Consider the following 6,272-nt stretch of genomic DNA (forward strand, 5'->3'; position numbering starts at 1 on the left):
CAGCTGCCCGACAGACACACCCAGAGAGGCATTTCCAGGGACTTGGGTCCCTCCCATCCCCATTCTAATTATGGCCCGACCAGCCCTGAGCGAGTACTTCCATAAGCAGAAATGTTGCTCATAAAATCTTTGGTTATTTTTTTTTTTTTAATTTTTAGTGTTTATTGTTGAGAGAGAGAGAGAGAGACAGAGACAGAGTGTGAGTGGGAAAGAGGCAGAGAGAGAGGGAGACACAGAAATGGAAGCAGGCTCCAGGCTCCGAGCTGTCAGCACAGAGCCTGACACAGGGCTCGAACTCACAAACTGTGAGATCATGACCTGAGCTGAAGTCAGACGCTCAACCCAACTGAGCCACCCAGGAGCCCCTAAACTTTAAAAAAATAATAATAAAATAAAACAGATACTCTGTCCAAGGCTTAGGCATAAAAAAAGAAATTCCTTGGGCTTCTCAGATTTCACAATTGTTGCTCGGTTTAAGGGAGTGGTTTTCCACCTTACCTCCATAGCAGGGTCCCCAGGGAGCTTAAAAAAATAAATAATGAGGCCCCGGGTCCATCCCCAGAGATTCTGGTTTAACTGGCCTAGGACTGGTCCTGAGCAATAGGATTTTTTAAAGGGTAAAGCAACCAGATGGTGCTCAACCCTGGCTGCACACTGTTTATCATTCCATGTGTGTTTTCACACTTTACTACGTATGTATGGAGCTCTAAACAATACTGTTGTACATGTCTTAAAAATTTATGAAAATTGCATCCTATTGAGTGTACCATTTGGAAGCTTGTTTTTCACCCTAGCGTTGTTTTGATGCATCCCGAGTTGATACTTATACCTCGAGTTCATTCACTATAACTGTTGTAGCGCATTAAAGCCTTTCCTCTACCCCATCATCTTCTGTCCCCTCTACTGCAAAATTCATCAGCAGTTAGTGTTCAGGCCCCACATCTTGGAGTCATCTTTGACTTTCTCTTTCATCCCACGTCCAGTTGCTCATGAAATCCTCTTAGCTCTGCCTTCAAATATATCTGATGTGTGGCAATTTCTCACCCCTCTACTCACCCCTCTACTGCTACCAGATGGTTCCACCCACCATTATCTTGCCTGGATTTTTGCAATAGCATCGTAATCTCCCTGATCTGGTAGAAACTTGGGTCCTCTCCCATCTATTGTCTCAAAGCAGTCAGGACAATATAAGTCAGATCATGTTACCCCACTTTTCGAAGTTCGCCAGTGGATTTCCATTTCTCTTGGTAGAATTCAAAAATTCTCATTGTGACCTGCCAGAAGGACATGGCATGCATGTCTGTCATCTCTCCACCTTTTGATTTCGTCTCCTATCTCTCCCCACTCACTCATATTGATCTAGCCCCACCTGCTTTCTTTGTCCCTTGAACATAACAATCCCATCCCCACTGCTGGGCCTTTGTATGCAGTTGCTGTTTCCTCTGCCTGGAATGTTCTTCCTCCAATATTCATAAGACCGTGGAAATTAATAAAAGGAAACGTCACTAAAGTAGAGTCAGCAGGCTGGAAGGGGGGGGGGGCACACCACTCAACATCAATTACAGGGAAAATGGTCAATTAGAGACACCCAAAAGAATCCACAAGAGGAAAGAATCATCAATTTCAGTCCCCAACAAGACAAGATGTATATTGCATCTCCTGTAAGAAATTGACTACTCCTTGCAACTCAGCCAATGAGAAACATGGTTGCCTTGAACCCTTGCTTTTCTCCAATGGACCTTCCTCCAGCATAACCCCTCCTAACTTCCTCCTTCTTCTCCATAAAATAACATGCCTTTCCTTTGTTTTTTGGGCTTGACTGTGGCTTTGCCACAGCTTGTGTGTCATGAGTTGCAAGTCTCTACTATTCACGAATAAATCCATTTTTGTCTCACAAAAACCTATTTTTAAAGGTCAACAAGACCTACTTTTTACTTCTCCCAGGTGTCTGACCAAATGTCATTTTTTGAAAGAGGCCCTTCTGGCCAGCTGTCTCCGGTCCGCACACACACCCTCACTCCTTGTGCTCTTACTGAATTATGGGAAGCACTGACTCCTACTTTCAACTAGGTTGTTGGGTTGGCCTGGACCATCATTACATAACACAGGTATACCAAGAAAAAGCATGACCTTGCAAGGATTCCGCCCACCATCGCCCCTGCAAATCCAGGGAGCGTCCACAATCATCCTTTATGGTAATTGCTTTAAATACAAACTAACCTCTCTAGAAACCCTTCTCATTTAAACCTAAAAAAGGATTTGAGGGGTCAAACTATAACAAGACAGGGGTGTCTGGGTGGCTCAGTCAGTTAAATATCGACTTCAGCTCAGGTCATTATCTCATAGTTCATGAGTTTGAGCCCCCTGTTGGGTTCTGTGCTGATAGCTCAGAGCCTGGAGCCTGCTTTGGATTCTGTCTCCCTCTCTCTCTCTGCCCCTCCTCTGCCCCTCCCCTGCTTCCACTTTGTCTCTCCCTCTCTCTCTCTCTCTCAAAAATAAACATTAAAAAAAAAAAAACAAATTAAAAAAATTTTAAAAAGGGGGGGCACCTGGGTGGCTCAGTCGGTTAAGCGTCCGACTTCAGCTCAGGTCATGATCTCACAGATTGTGGATTCGAGCCCCATGTCAGGCTCTGTGCTGACAGCTCAGAGTCTGGAGACTGTCTTCGGATTCTGTGTCTCCCTCTCTCTCTGACCCTCCCCTGCTCATGCTGTCTCTCTCTCACAAAAATAAATAAAACATTAAAAAAAAACCACACAGAACAAGATAACTTATCCTTCCCCTCCCCCCGAATATAAGCTCACAGATATATACTTGCCCACTTGCCACATGGGACACGAGCAACTGAAAATGGAGGGAAGGTAGCCAGGGCTGAGGAGTGGTGTTCAGTCTGGACCCTCAGATTCAATCTACCCACTACATACACGATCCCCTACATACAGCCTTTTCCCTACAGCTCACTTTCCCTACCAGCCCCCCAGCTGTCCATCACCCCAGATATGCCTGGCTCTGGGAAAACAGACACTGCTTTCCACGTGCCGCTCAACCCCCCAGTGAAATAGTTTTATTTAATTTTCAAATAGTCATCCATGTGAAAAGCGCGGTGCTTTTGAGAAATCAGTGTATTGGGCAAGAAGACATTGAATCAGGTGAGCAAAAACGGATCAGGCTTCTGCCTGTTTCCCCATACCTACTATTCACCTTTCCTCTGGTTACATCTTGGTTCAGGGACTTGATCCTCCCTGAAATGACGTCTTTATCCAAATTTCCACCTTGTGTTGGGGGAACCCCCCACATCCATGTCCAAACAGTCCCTGACCCTTGCCACCTGAAGTCTGTTTTCCAAACTCACCAGAGATTATCAAGAGCAGCACGGTTCTGGGAAGTTCTCCTAAAGGTGTGAGTGCTGGTCTTCCGAACTTGACACTGAGCTCTTTGGGGATGGTTCTCAGCCTTGACTACGGTTTGGAACTGCAGCAGGATTCTTGCGCGGAGAGTCATGACACCAAGGCTTTTCTTTCCAGGAAGCGACTTGATTCATGCCAGCTCTGCTCAGTTGGGTTCGTACTCAAAGAACCGAGCCCCAAAGAACCAAGCTCTGAATGCTACGTGGTGTAGTTTTTAAATATATTTTCTACTTCTATGTCTCCCATATATGGTAACACACAAACATGCAGTCTGATTAAGTGGTCTCATTTTACAAGGTCGTGAGGGATGTTGTCACTTACTCCTATAGCCAGGTTACCTTGAGATTTCTTTTTCTTTCCTTAGGGAGGGGACCCTACCACAGAATCATCCTGTACCTTTACGAAATATTGTTGCCTGGGTCCTAGCCCACAGAGATTCTGATGTAATGGACCTGGGGGTGTGAACAGGCATCAGATTTTTTTTAACCCTCCCCAAGTGGCCCTACTGTGTATCCACATTGAGAACCATCAGCTTTCTAGACTCTTTCTTGGAGTCTCTTTCTTGGAGTCTCTTGGCAGTTCGCATTATTACGGATTGTCAGTTCCTTTCCAAATAATGCAAAGGGAACCTGCTAATTAATGGTTGTCAAAGGCTGCCGAAGCTTCAAAGCCCAAAGCCCTCAGATATTACTATCTTTGATTTGCAGGGTTTTTTAGATTCTTGCTTCTCAGAGTGTGAGCCACGGACTAAGAGAACACCAAAGCCATCAGGAGCTTGTTAGAAATGCAGAAACTCCAGGGGCACCTGGGTGGCACAGTCGGTTAGGCGTCCAACTCTTGATCTCGGCTCCGGTCATGATCTCACGGTCAGTGAGTTCAAGCCACGCATCAGGCTCTGCACTGATGTTGCTGACCCCGCGCTGGATTCTGTCTCTCCTCTCTGACCCTCCCTCACTTGTGTTCTCTTGCTCTCGCTCTTGTTGTCTCTTGAAATAAACTTTAAAAAAAGAAGAAAGAAATGTATAAACTTCAGCCTCAGCCCCGTCTTGAGAAATGCAAAACTTTGAGCACAAACGATTTTGTCCACCCTCTGCTCCCCACACCAGGAGACTTGAACACACACTAACGGAGTTTCTAGCAGCTGAAGACTGTTTCCCAGGGATAACCCAGCCTTCCCTTCAGTCCCTGCCTGGAAATGTTGAAGGCTGCCAAAAGAATTTATCTTTGGTTTCAGCCAAACACCTGACCATAGCCCTCTGACCTCCCTTTTCTGAAAACATTTACTTAGTTTACGATGGTCAATCCTTTCTCTCTTGCTTTGAGATGTCTGTGCATCTCCTGAAACCCAGGAGTGTCTGGTCAAGGACTTGAGTGTCATCTCTTTGAAATATAACCATCAATGCAGATAAGGCTCCGTCTCCCAGTCTCTGTGGGAGGGAGAAGTTTAACCTGATGATAAGCCAGCCAGTTAACAGACACAGATAGCCTAGTCACATCGACCAATCTCCACCACCCACTTTCAGTAGCTTTCCACTTCCCTGACTCTGCTCAAGCCATCATTTGTCTCCACGCCTACCCCCCCACCCCCACCCCAGACTACATCTCCCTTTAAAATTCCAGTCTCAGGGCACCTGGGTGGCTCAGTTGGTTAAGCATCCGACTTAGGCTCAGGTCATGATCTCACAGCTGGTGAGTTCAAGCCCCACGTCAGGCCCTGTGCTGACAGCTCAGAGCCTGGAGCCTGCTTCAGATTCTGTGTCTCCCTCTCTCTCTGCCCCTCCCCTGCTTGCACTTGTCTCTCTCAAAAATATAAACATTTAAACATTTGTTTTAAAAATAATAAAGTAGGGGCGCCTGGGTGGCTTAGTCGGTTGGGCGTCCGACTTTCGCTCAGGTCATGATCTCACGGTTTGTGGGTTCGAGCCCTGCGTCGGGCTCTGTGCTGACTGCCAGCTCAGAGCCTGGAGCCTGTTTCAGAGTCTATGACTCCCTCTCTCTCTGACCCTCCCCTGCTCACGCTGTCTCTCTCTCTCTTAGAAATAAATAAAACATTAAAAAAATTAAAAAATAGTAATAAATAAAATAAAAATAATAAAGTAAAATTCCAGTCTCTGCTCCACCTCTGCACAGAGCCCAGTGGAGCTCATTCTACATGGGGGCCTCTCCCCTACCGCAGTGCTCATTGAAGAAACTTGTCCTTCCTGGCTTTAACTGGCATCCGGCTTTTCTTTAACAGCCTTCATTTTAACAGGAGGCTTAGGTGATCTCCATGTACATGCAAGTTGGAGGAGCATCGTTTTACACCCATCACCCCCTCAATGACTCCTAAGAAGCAGCCCTGAAGGGTAGACAGCAGACACGATCCCCACTGTACATGAGGACCCGGCAGTGAAACAGTGGGCGAAGGAGGAAGTTTGTTCTCGCGCGGCCATCCCCGCCACATCCTTGCAGGTTCCACTCTCTAGTTGCAAAAGACCGGTTTCAGAATCCCGTGTTTTCTAGACACCCGGGAATTTGAGAGTCTGTGGTGGAGTCCCAGGGAGCACGGCTTCTGGGGACTGAGTCACTATGCCGACCTTGGTCAAGTACTGAAGAGTGTTCTCTCGAAGCCCGCGGGAGCCTGGCCCTTCGCAGGCCGTGCGCTTGCCGTGAAGTCAGACCCAGGCACGGTCTCAGTTCTGAACCCGCTGCACACCGTGCTCCCTGCTGAGGCCCTCCTACTTCCCGGCCGTTATCTCCGACTCAGTCGCTGTCCTTGCTTTCCCGGGTAAACACGGACTCCCCTCCTCCTGGCTGGTCTGCTCCCTCATCCCTCCTTCCCTGGATTCCCATCCCCACCTTCCTACTCCAGGGCGGACTTGGTGC

The sequence above is a fragment of the Hyaena hyaena genome, unplaced genomic scaffold (genome assembly GCF_003009895.1).
Source record: "Hyaena hyaena isolate Hyena2069 unplaced genomic scaffold, ASM300989v1 scaffold_176, whole genome shotgun sequence".
NCBI classification, from domain to species: domain Eukaryota; kingdom Metazoa; phylum Chordata; class Mammalia; order Carnivora; family Hyaenidae; genus Hyaena; species Hyaena hyaena.